Genomic DNA, 12,870 nt, shown 5'->3' on the forward strand with positions numbered 1-12,870 from the left:
ACAAACATACTCTCTCTCCTCCCGACTAGATGAAAAGCTAAGCTTGTGTCCGCTGGCGAAGATTCCGTGGCGAAGACAGATCACCTTTCCGCCTCTGCCCTCCTGCCCTCTACTCCTGTGGCGACTGCCCCAGTCCAGCCCAGTAACTAACTGATCAGGGCTTCTGGTCCCGAGCCCCGTGCTCCACTCCGGAGGGACACAGAAATTACAACACAAAAATTGAATTGTTCCTCCTCCCTGCTTAAAACCTGTCAATGTCTCCGCATGAGGTACGCGCTGCTTTCCACACTGAGGTTAACAGCTGTCGATGGCTCTTCGGGTGTCCGGAGGAGGTGGGGGATGAGCTGAACAAGCATGGCTCTCTCTGCTCCTCCACTCTGCATCTCTCTCACTCTCAAAATAAATAGATAAAACTTAAAAGAAGAAGAAAGAAATGAGGCTTCTCTGGCTGAAAGGGAGGGGGATATTTCAGCCAGAGAAGCCTCATTTCTTTCTTCTTCTTCTTCTTTTTTTAAGTTTTATCTATTTATTTTGAGAGTGAGAGAGATGCAGAGTGGAGGAGCAGAGAGAGAGGGAGAGAGAGAGAATCCCAAGCAGGCTCTGCACGGTCAGCCTAGAGCCCGATGTGGGGCTTGAACCCACGGACCGTGAGATCATGACCAGAGCCGAAACCAAGAGTCGGATACTTAACGGACTGAGCCACCCAGGCGCCCTAAAGCCTCATTTCTATCAGCTGCACACAGAGGTGGTCTAACACTGAGACGAAGGGCAAGGATCCTAGAGCCAGTCGGCCTGAGTTCAAACCCTGACTCTGCGTCTCTTGAGCTGCGTGACCCTGGCCACGTAACCCGCCGTCTCTGATCGCTCGTCTGCAAATGGAGCTAATGATATTATCATGCGCGTGACGTTATGGGCAGCTAGAAACACATTTACTCTTGCAAAGTGAAGCTGATGATTGTGCCCGCCTCCTAAGGGTTGTCGGGAGAATTGGTTGTTGAATTCAAGCAAAGCACTGAGGACAATGCTTGGCATGTAGCAAATGCTCCCTAAGTGTTGGCTACTGTTGCACGTTGCATTTCCATGCAGGATTTCATTTGCTCCGAGGAAAAGGCGAATGCTTGGTTTTCATACTTCGTGTGGTCATTGTGGTTACAGAACAATATTACATGCTGGAAGTTTCTTGAAGGAAACTTCTCTCTAACTTTGGAACACATCACATCTAGACACTTAATGCTATGTTCCCAACACCTCAGGCTGAGCCTGGCAGAGTAAGTCTTCAATAAATATGCACCGAGGGAGGAAGGAAGTGGGAGGGAGGCGCAGGCGCGGGCATCTTCCTGGCTTATCCTGGGAACTGGTAGCGGCATGTCAGGCTCACACGTCCCCACCAGGTGTCGCCCTTGTCTCTGAAATGGGGCACCTGGGGGCCCTGAGCTTGTGGTCCAGGCTCACCAAGGGGCAGGTGACCCTGAGGATGACGCTGGCCCAGCAGATGGAGGACCAGGGTGAAGTTTTCCTGCAGTCGGGAGGGCAGAAAAGGGCTCGCCATGGCACGCGCTGTGGAGTCTCACGGCCTGGGCTCTGCTCCCAGCCGGGAACACCAGGCTGCTGTTTACCTCTTGAAGCCTCAGTTTCCTCATCTGCCACACGGGAGCGGGAATACTACGACAGGACTAGGTAGGTTACCAGGCCCTGCCTGATGGTTGGCAAGCGTTTGATTTGCTTTCCTGTTGCTTGTTCTTCAGCTGATCTTTCCCCCGTATCTGCTGGGCAAGGCTGGGGACAGGGGCAGACCCCCCGCCTTACCAATTCTGGCTCTCTGAGTGGAAATGAAATGAAAAAGTCACCAGCCCGGATTTCTGAGGCAGGAAGGACAAAGGATGAAGAATGAATGAGACGGTCTCCTGGCCCAAAGACGTCAGGAGAGCCAATGGCCCGCGTGGGTCATACCTCTGGGTGACTTCTGTGCCTGCGTGAGCCCACCTGGAGAGACTAAAAAACTTACTTCAGGGGAAAACATGCTAGAGTTACAGGCATAAGGGAGGTGGGATGGGTGCCCCTTCCCGCCTCTGTCCCCTCCTTGGCTGTGTGACTCAAGCAAGTCCCTTCCCCTCTCTGGGCCTCTGTCTCTGTGAAATGGGAGAGGCCTAGCTCAGGGATTCTCAGGCTGACCTTTAGGAGTAGAAGCCTGCTTTAAGCCAAAGCACAGGCCAGTTCCTCAAAGTCCCTTCCAAGTGCAAGTCTGATGACTCTGCAAGTCCTCCCACAGCCCAGACGGCCCCCACCCCCAAGGGACTTCCTATCTCCCTGGCTTGTCCCCACGCTCACGGGCTTGGAAGGGGGCCCGTGGAAGGGAGTCCATGGCTGCATCTATTGTCTGTCATAGCTGCGTGGGAAACTGGCCAAGAGGTGAGCCGGGATTAATCCAAGGTCTCCGGGGCCTGAGGGCAGAGCCAGGAATGGAAGCCAGGCCCCCTGACTCCCAGGCTTGAGCTGGGCCCTCTCCACCAACCTGCACCCCACCTCTGCCCCTCACCCTGGAGCCTCTCTTGAGCCTGCTTAAGAGTGGGCCGGATGCCGTGGGTGCTGGCCCGGTGTCGGGCCAGCAGGACGCCAGCCGGCCTCTGAAGGTCACGGACTGCACACGCCCCTTCCAGGGGCTAATTAACTCCAGGCCGCAGCTCCCTGGACGCTCCCGAGTTGGGACCTCGCCCCGACGGGACCATCACTCCCCAGAGCAGAGGGGAGCCCAGCCTCTGGCGCCTGCCCGGGTCGCGGCCCAGCGCCACCAGCCCCTGCTTCTCCTCCAGGCCATCTCTCAACACTCCAGACCGCCTCGCCTTCAGCATCTTCTTCATTTGCCGCGGAAAGAGCAGGACGCTCTGAGTCAGGGTCACACAGCAAGGCAGAGGCCACCAGATCCCTGCCCCCAGTTCTCAGCCCAGAACGCCACCCTTCCTACCTTCGGAAGGGCGGCCCAGCGGGTGAGTCAAGGCTCTGTTCCTGCTTCTACCACCGCCAGCTGGGTGACCTTGAGAAAATCACTTGCCTTCTCTGATCTTCAGTGTCTGTATCCCTAACAGAGATAATAACGGTTGTTGATGACATGAGGGTTGTTCAGAATGCGAAATGATACGGTGTCTAAGCACCTGACACGTTATATGCTATTCGTAGATTGCTTTACCATTTTTTCCAGGGTCTCCTAGGGAGAGAAATCGAAATTTCACTTCTCAGCATTGCACGCTCTTTGGCCTGGCCCAGGCCGTCTGTCTAAACTTCCCTCCTTTCTTACCACCGCCACCGACCCCACCCCACCCCCGCCTCCCTCTCAGGCCCTGGCCCCTTTGCTCTTCCAGAAAATACCTATGCTGCCTCTGCTGTTCTGCTTGCCCCCACTGTCTCCTGCACATCAAGAGCTTCCTCCTTTCCTCCCCCTTCCTGTCTGCTTGTCTGGTCCCTCCTCGCCCATGCCAGTCTGCTCTGAGGGCCCTCCAAGGTCATTCTGGGGCCTCCCCGATTCCCCATTGGCTGCCCTCTCCGCCAGCACTCACCCTGCTGGGTTGGAACATTCTCTCTGGCTGAGTGATCCCCCCTGTCCCCAGCTCATTTCAGCCATGAAGCTTTTCAAGCAGGGCCTGTCTGTACCCTCCGTATCAGGGCCAGGCACAAAGGCGGTGCCTATGGGGCCCACCCCGCCCCTGCCCTCCCTGAGGACAGTCATGCCTTTCCTCATCGCACCTTGTCCCGTCTGAACCAAACTCCCTCCCTATTCAATTGCCGAAGAAAGGAATATCAATGGCAACAACATTTATCGCAAATGCTCACGTGTATCGAGGACTGACACGATCCAGGCCCTCTCTCAGGGGCTTTTTGTGGGTCAGCTCATTTAATCTGCCCAGCACCCCTTGAGGTGGATGCTATCATCTGCCCCATTCTACAGATGAGGAAACTGAGGCATGGAGAGACTCAGCGGCTCCTCCAGGGTCGCACGTTTGGAAGACGGCAGAGTCAGGCCACAGCCCCAGCCAGGCCAGCTCAAGCCTGGGCTTTTAGGAGGTGCGGGCTGCTGGGGGCCGGGATCCACGGTAGGCCCGGCCCGGCCCCCACTGAGTGGTTAGCATCACCAGGCGAACCAGAACCTGGACTCCAAGACAGGTTGCCCATTGGACCACCCCAGGGGGCACCATTCACACCGAATGCAGCATGAGGGGTGCACCTTGGTATTGTAACTGCTGTTGGTCCAGCCCTAGAGTCGCCCTGCCCTGAAGGGGCGGATGTCCCCGTCCCCCGCCTCCCCCACCTTGTTGGCTGGAATTCTGCCATCTTGTGGACACATTAGGAATTCCTGTGCTGGGGGGGGGGGGGCGGGGGGGCTCGTCGTCTATTTCCTTACCTTACTCACCCAGCGGGCCTGGCCTCTGAAGGGGCACAAGGCCCAGCAAGACCCAGCCCCGCCCTTGAGTCACTCAGAACGCCCCCCCAGTACATCTATCTATGGGAGCACAGGTAGGTCCATTCAAAACTTCTATCAACCCTCCCTCCAAACGGATGCCTGATCACCTCCAGCCCATCTGTCCCACCTCCAGCCCAGCCACCAGACCATCTCGCCCTGGAGACTGCCTTCCAGCTTCCCCTGGTGTACCTTCCAGGCCATTCTCAGCCAGCAGCCGGAGCCACCTGTCGAAGGAGATCCCATCTACAACTTGCCAAACGCCTCACCCAGGCTCGCTCTGCTCGCCCTGGGCCCAACTCTCCTCACCCACTGTGACCTAGGCCTCCCACACCCTCACCATGTTCCCTCAGCACTGGCTCTCCACTCTCATGCACCAGGTTGGCACTTGCCCCAGGACTCTTGCACTGACCGTCCTCACAGCCTGCAGCAACCCTCCTCCAGAGTGTCACATCATCCGGGTGTCAGCTCAAATGTCTCCTCCAAGAGGCATCTTTAAGGATGTTAACAGGGCCCCGCCCCTCCTAGCCTCACACCACAGGGTCTCTCCCTCACAGCTCTTATCATCTAAAACCATCTCACCCTGTTTCTTGTCTCTCCCCTCATGATCGGGTGTGCACTCTGTGACAGCAGGACTGTGGCCGCCTCCTTCTGCAGGCTGTGAACCCAGAACAGCACTAGCTACTCAAGAAGTGTGTGTTGCTTTTTTTTTTTTTTTTTTTTAAATTTTTTTTTTTTCAACGTTTATTTATTTTTGGGACAGAGAGAGACAGAGCATGAAGGGGGGAGGGGCAGAGAGAGAGGGAGTCACAGAATCGGAAACAGGCTCCAGGCTCCGAGCCATCAGCCCAGAGCCCGACGCGGGGCTCGAACTCACGGACCGCGAGATCGTGACCTGGCTGAAGTCGGACGCTTAACCGACTGCGCCACCCAGGCGCCCCTAGAAGTGTGTGTTGCTTTATTGGATGAACGCATGCTTGCACACACAGCTGGCATTTTTTCTAGAGCTGGGAAGTTCTAAGTAGCTCAGGGACCGGACGCTTCGTCAGACTTAAAAATACTAATTTCTGGGCCCCTCCTCACTGAGATTCTGGTCTAGTAGGTTATGAGTGGGGGCCCTGAAATCTGTAGCCTCCCCCACCTTTGTATGGGTTGTAAGTGATCCTGATGCTCAGGTGGCTGAATCTAGTTCAATTTCCCCCTCTTACTGCTGGGGAAACTGAGGCCCAGAGAGGGGGGAGGGGCTGCCCTAAATCGTACAGAATAAGAGGCAGAACTGGATTCAGGAGCAGGTGTCACCTCCCCATGCCTACGGCTCTAAAGCATTGAGCCGTGGGAAAGGTGGGGGGCAGTAGTTTCTCTGCCCTGCCTGCAGCTGGGGGACAGGGCCCTAGTTCAAGGGCAGGACTGGGCTGGAGCAAGCCAGACACAGGGAGCGAAACGGGGACCCACCTTGCAAGGAGTACCTCCTTCGACTCTGTGCCCTGCCTCGCCTCACCCTGCTCCCAACCCTGGACCCCTCGCCTCCCCTCCCCCAGTACGGATCCTTCTGGAAAGAGGGCTTTGGGGGTCATCTCCCTACTCTGATGGCCAGCCGAGGGGGGAGCTCAGAACTTTCCTTTCTTTGCCCTCTCCAGCCCTGGAGCCCCTCTGAGCAAGGGTCCGGTGCCCAGCCATATGGGAAGTTACCACCTGGCCTCAGAAACCCCTCACCCCACAAGCCTCTGCAGAGGGCAAGGCCTGCAGGATGGAGGAAAGGGACAAGATTTGGGGGTCCCACCAGTCCAGCTTGGGTGGCCAACTTTCTCATGATTTGCTGGCAGTGGTCTCGTCTTAACACCCGTAAGCTTCAGTTTCCTCTTCTGTAAAATGGGGGAGTAACGGTCTGCCCTTCCGGTGCTACTGTAAGGCTGAACTGAGGAAGAGCACAGACGGGCCTTGCTGGTCAAGGGCTGTCAACCTTACCTGGGCTCACAGGGTCTCTGGAACAGAGAGGGTCTCAGGTGATGTGCTTGGAACTGGACAGTCTGGAAGCTGGCCGTACGGGAAGGTGGGAGATACGACGTCCAGACAGAAACGGGAGGGGAAGACTCCTGGGCATTTGTAGACGTCAAATCATTCCCTGAGCGGCCTTGTGTCCAGCCTAGAAACACGAGGAATCATGAACCTCGAGAGCGGGAAAGAACCCATATTGTCCAGAGGTGAGCTCAATGGAAAGTTGGGATGTGCTCCCTGGTGGGCCATCCCTGGAGTTTCACAGGATGACATTAGAGGGCTGGAGAGACCCAGCACTCGACAGCATGGAGTCACAGACCCAGAGAGTTGTTCCTTTATTCCTTTCTCACCTTCTCATTAAGCCAGTGAGAAGGTCTCAGTCTGCTGTCCCCCCCACCCTCAGCCCCCCTTGGATACTCCCCTCCTTCCCTGCTGATAGCAGCCTCCCTGTTACTTCCCTGATCTCAGCTCCTCCTCTTTCCCACAACTCACTCCACACTGGGTTTCTCATGATTATCCAGACACACCAGCACATTCCTGCCACAGGGCCTTTGCACTTGCTGTTTTCGCTCACCTGAATGCTCTTTTCTTAGAGACCTGCACGGCTCAAGCCCTTGCTTCCTTCAGAGCATTGCTCAGATTCACATCAAGACCTTCCCTGACCCTCCCGGGTAGGGTGGCCACTGCTCCTCAGTTTGCTTTTCTTCAATAGCACGTGTTTGCTCCCCGCCCCCCCCCCCCCCCCCCGCCCGGCACTGAAGCTCCAAGCAAGCAGGGACCTTGTCTATTCCTTGTAATTGCTGTATCTCCAGCATCAGAACAGTACCTGGCACGTGGAAGGAGCTCAAGGCACATTTGTTAAGTGAATGAGTAAAACAGAGAAGAGAGCCTTGGGACCGCAGCCTTTGGTGAGGAACAATTTCCAACGACGCTAATAACATTATTTTGTCCTCATTGTATTTATTTTTCTGGTTAGCTGTTATTTCCTATGGCAAACGACACGGAGGTGTTTCATGCGTGGAAGTGATTTAAAATTTCCTTTTAAAATAACTTCATTTAATCGGAAAAAGTACACTTATTTAAAGCATGATATTCTGTTGATAGAGTTACAGGTGGTAGGTGGGCATGGCAAAAATGGAGGAAGTGGAACAGGGAACAACTCATTCAAGGGGCTGCTGGAGTCCCGGTCTCCCATTTGACAGATAGGGAAGCTGAGGTCCCAGAGGCCAAGAGACTTGTTCAAGGGCACACACACATAGTAAGTTCACGGCAAAGGGAGGGCATACACCCTGGTCTTTGGATTTCAGGCACGGCTGTTCTATTTCTCTTGTAAGTTCTCTGTTTCATCCATGAGTGGACGCTTACGGGAGGCCCAGGGACAGCCTGAGCTGAAGGTAACAAGAGAGAAGACATTTCCTTCAAGGGTTTTATTTCCATCACTGGAACGGTGCCAGGCACGAAGGAGGAGCTCAACAAACCCTTGTTAGAAGCGTGAATGGAGCAGACAACAAAGACCTGGAACCCCAAGTCCTGCCCTGACAAGCCCCCAGTGCTGCTGGGGAGAGAGGCCAGGCCCCCGGCAGCAGGGCCAGGCTGTGCGTCACCTGTTGGCGTAAATCCCTGTGACTGGATGTCCCAGGCCAGAGGGACGGCGGAGATGGAAGGTGGGTGCAGGTGGCGGTGCTGAAAATAGGGAGGTCGGTGTGCCCTTGGCGATCCGGAGAGGTGGGGGCCCGCGGGGCTGCAGGGAACAACAAAGGGCAGAAGACGGAAGTTCGTTCTTCCCTGGGACGCCCATGGCCTCTGGTTCCACGACCAGGGAGTAAAGCCTCAGACCCCTTAACTGACAGCTCTTCTCGGTGCCCCTGCTGATCACCGACACCATGTTCTCCATCATCTTCCTCCCTGTCCAAGGGGCTGTTGTCAGGACTACGTGAGAAAGTCTCCAGAGAATGTGTGTTTACCATCTGGGCCACAGACAGAGCTCAGAAATTGCTCATAGCTGGCCCTTTAGGACAGGGGTCAGGTTCAAGGCTAGGTTGAGGGCACTAGAATGTCAGGTGTGCACATTTTTCTGGAAACAACTTTCTAAGGGTGCTGTTTCCATTTGTTTGAGAATCGGTGACACTGAAAGGTCCCGTCCCTTTGGGTCTGGGTTTGGGGCTGGGGAGGCGGGAGGCTGGGAGGCTAAATAAGGAGTCTGGGGAGAGCCCAGAAGTAAAAGGGTGGTGGAAACAGTCTCAGAGGGGTCAGACCCATCTGCTGTGGCTACGTGACCGGCTGGGGGTAGAGCTGGAATTGGAGACCGAGTGTGTGGGGCCCCCACTCTATGGGACCACAGTTCCTGGCTGCTTCCAGACTCAAGAATTAGGAATTCAGTTGCGTTGGCCAGGACTCTGAGACGTGACAGGTCGTCCTGGCGTGGTAGTTGAGTTGGCCCCGAGTGACTCAAGTGAACCTGCGCCTCAGTTTACCCCTGTCTGCAGAAAGACGGAAAGGTTTGTCCCGGACCGTCTCACTCAGTGCCTGAAGGCAGAATGAAATAGTTCCTGTTTCCTTTCTAGTCCTCCTCCAACTGTTTGGATCATCTGGGGTCTTAGCTGCCCAGGCCCAGCAGCTGGAGGCGGAGGGACCCCGAGGACTCAGCTGACATCCCCGCCCACCCGGGAGACTCGGGGAGCAGGGTCTCAGAAGCCAGGCCTCAGGGCCCTGCGGAAGCTCGGGGCGCCCTTTCCCAGGGCCACGCCTGAAAAGGATTTATGGTTTGGCCCACAGTGTGGTGAACTGCTAAATATGCAGATTACGGGTACAAATCCGGGGGTGGCAGGGAAGGCAGCCAGGCGGGGTGGGGGGCGTGCTGGAGACCCGGCCGCCGGACCCTGTGTGCGGGTGGGGCCCCGCTGTTCCAGATGGGCCTGCACATGTGCCTGTGCTGAGCGCTGGGAGGGGCCGCAGCCCCGGGCCTCCTTCCCACCTCTGCGGCCTCCCCTGGGCCTCCGGGCCAGGCCTCGGAGTCTTTCCCTGGGGCAGTGGCCACGGGTGCCTCTGAGTCTGGCACAATGGGAGAGGTGGGTGGGACGGACGAGGGACACTTTCGCTGCTCAGATGGGGGAAATCAAGGCACGATAATGCGCAGTTACGTGCCCCACGTCAGTCACAGCAACTCAGTGACCAGATCCGAAACCAAAGGCTGCTCTCCGGGCTCTTGGTCAGGTGGGTCAAGAGGGTGATTCAGACCGTGGGAGCTCATACTCCAAACGACCCAGCGAGCAAGGGGTGGTCATCATTGTCATACACACACACACAGGGAACGTGAGACACCCTGCCTGAGGGCGCCGGCTCGGGTACCGTAGAGTCGGGCTGTGACCACGGGGCTGGCCGTCGCCATGAGACCGGCGCGACCTTCTCCACAGAACGGGGGCAGGAGGCCTCAGGGAGGACGGCTGAGCACAGGGATGCAGGATGCCTTCCTCAGATTGGCTAGGAATTTCATGGAAAACAAAGCTGCATTGCCAGAGGGAAGAGAAATCAGGACGTCATCTTATTTCAAGGGAAGGGTTAGGGTGATGAAGGTAGAGAAGGTCCTATAGTCCCAAAGTGGGGACTGTGTGAGGAAGCAGTCCTCCCTCCTATTTTTTTCACCCGGGGGACGCAAGGCACAGAGGACGCAAGGCGGTCATTTCACTCAAGGAATACAGCAGCTGGGTGGACTAAGAGCAAAGGCATTGGTGTCTTGGTTCCTTCCCGGGTGCCTCGGGGGAAGGAAAGTGGGTCTGAGTGCTGAGGCTTGAAGGCTCCCTTGTCCTTTGCTAAGGTACGACTCTGGCCAAAGTGTCCCCTCTCAGCCTGACCCTGTGGCTCCCTGAGGATGGTGCAGATCAGGGGTGACTGGGGATCACCCTCTCTAGCCAACCCACCTCCTTCTTGCCAGGAGTCCCCAGCCGTGGGAGCCCCACCCCGTGCAGAAGGAGATGGGCCATGGAACGTGGCTCTCCCCAGCTCCCTGTTTCTGGGTCCGAGACCCCCATGTACGTGGCCTAATGGGGACCAAGGTGGTGGCAGGGGAGCCAGACTATAGACACTCAGAGGGATTGAGGTCAGGACGTCCCGGCGGATCCATCACTACGACGTCAGAATTGGAACTGGAGACCCCGAGGCCCTGGGAAACAGACCCCACTCGGGCGTCTGAGTCAACAAGCTGTTCCCGGAGCGCTTGGGTCTTCCCTCAGGGAAAAATGGCGGTGCTCAGCACCTGCTTGGTACAGGCAGGAGCAGAATCTGTCATCAGGTACAGCAAGGGCTGCCGAGGAAAGGCGACTGCTGGGGGGCTCAGCCCTGACCCTGCTCTCCCTCCCCATCCTCCCTCACGGCAGGATTCTGACCCAAGGGGCTTCCTCTGCGATCCGCTCATGGACCCCCACAGTCGGCCTTTCAAGACTCCTTCCCATGCATGGCTTCTGCGGAGACATCCTCAAGGGTGGACTACATTTAGCACGAGCTGAGGGTCTGACAGACCAAGTTTGAATCCGAGTCTCTTTTAGGTGTGTGACCTTAGGCAAGTAACTTAACCGCTCCGAGTCTGTAGGAATAAGGTTGCTGTATGCCTGACGCATAGTAGGTGTTCATTAAAATGGCCATCCCTTCCTTTCTTTCTCCTTGAGAGGGAATTGCTGCTGCCTGGCTCTTTGCATTACCAATATCCCATAGGCTCCTTCTCCCCCAACTTGCTTCTTCCCTAGTGACAACAGGACTTTAGGGACGTGACTAAGTAGCGTCCGTAGCTATCAGATCCCGTGCTGGCTGTCTGCGTCACTGCCGCAGAAACTGAAACAGAGAGAAGTGAGGATACTTGCTCAAGGCCACACGTCAACAAAGAGGCCAAGGAGACTCAGGTCCAGATCTGTGCGAGCCCAAGGCTTTGTCCTTTAAGCAAGCCCACCTTGCTGTTTGCCTCTTCTAGTGAATCATAGACAGACTTCAGACTGAAAAGGTCAATAAGGTGGGGGCGTGGGCACTGGGGCCACGGACATGAGGGCACAGGTGGGTGGGGCCTGAAGAAGGAAGGGGGACTCGGCAGGGCGGGGACGCTGAGGGCAGGCTTTGTCTCTTCACAGTTTTGCGGAAGGGAGGGTCTACACCATGTTCTCGGGTGACTCATAGGCTGGGGGAGTGTAGGCGAGGCTCACCTGGGACCAGGGGGCGGCTGCATAGGCCAGGAAAGGGCCAGAGGTGAGCCCACATCTTGGGCACCCATTGACACGGTTCTTTGCTCCTAGGAGGGCAGGGATCTCTCGGTGGCCTTTGGGGGAAGCTGGGCACCAAACGTCCAACCTGTTCCTGAGTTATCAGGGGAACCTTCCGGCAAAGCTCTGAACTTCAGAAAGTTTCACCGCCCAGCCCCTCAGGCTAGCCACAAGAAGAGGGCTTTTATTCTTGGGGGGGGGGGGGGGGTGCGCGGAGGGGAAAGCATTTTTTCCCCATGTCATTTTATTGAATTCAGTAGTCTTTTACTTCTAATTCAGGAAGTATCCTGACAATAAAGACATCATCAATTTATTCACTCACTTCTTAAAATTTTCGAGCACATTCTGGAGAGAGACTTTCCAAATGGAAAACAACCCTGCAATAAAGTGAACAGTGTCGTTCGGGCTGTCACTGCTTTTATGGTTGGGCTCTGAGCAGGGAGGGAGTGCTGGGGAGAAGACGACTCAGAACCGATCCAAGCAGCCTGGAAGGGCGAACTCCCACCATCGAGGCGCTCATTCGAGAACTCCTCTGTGACTGGGCATTGCTTTATTTGCATCTCCAGAGACACTACAAGAAGCCATGGCCGTTTGCTAGAGCCCTTGGCCATGATTTAACACTGTTTACAACCCCACGGGAAGACACTCTGGCTCATTCTCTAACGTCCGAAGGTCACCAATATCTGTAAACCTTCTACTGCACACAGGGGGGCTGTGTTAGGACTTATTTGCGAGACCTCATTCAATTCGGGCCTCACAGGATGCTCTGGGAGAGGAAGGTCTCTCCCCATTTTATGGGTGAGGAAAGCTGAGGCTTTCAGAAGCAATTGGCTCGTCCAATGTCACAAAGCGAGAAGGCAACAGAGTCAAGATGGTGTCCCAAGTGCTCTGACCCAAAACTCCCTGCCGAGACGAAGGCTCTGGTTCTTGGTGGGTAGTCGAGGGGGGGCCCTCCAGCCTGGTACCCCCGTTTACCTTCAGTGTTAATGGTAGGCTAACTTCTCCTTTGTCGGAAGAAGTAAATTCCTTGGAGAATATACTCATTCATTCATTTATGCAACAGAAATGTATGGAGAATCTTCTAGAAGCCAAGTCTTATGCTGGTGCAGGGACAGAGCAATGAAAACACCACGGCCCTCATCCTTGTAGATGTTCAGGGGTCAGGCCCCTCTCTCCTGCCAC

This window comes from Puma concolor, chromosome D1, assembly GCF_028749965.1.
Source record: "Puma concolor isolate L17-30 chromosome D1, mPumCon1.1.hap2, whole genome shotgun sequence".
NCBI classification, from domain to species: domain Eukaryota; kingdom Metazoa; phylum Chordata; class Mammalia; order Carnivora; family Felidae; genus Puma; species Puma concolor.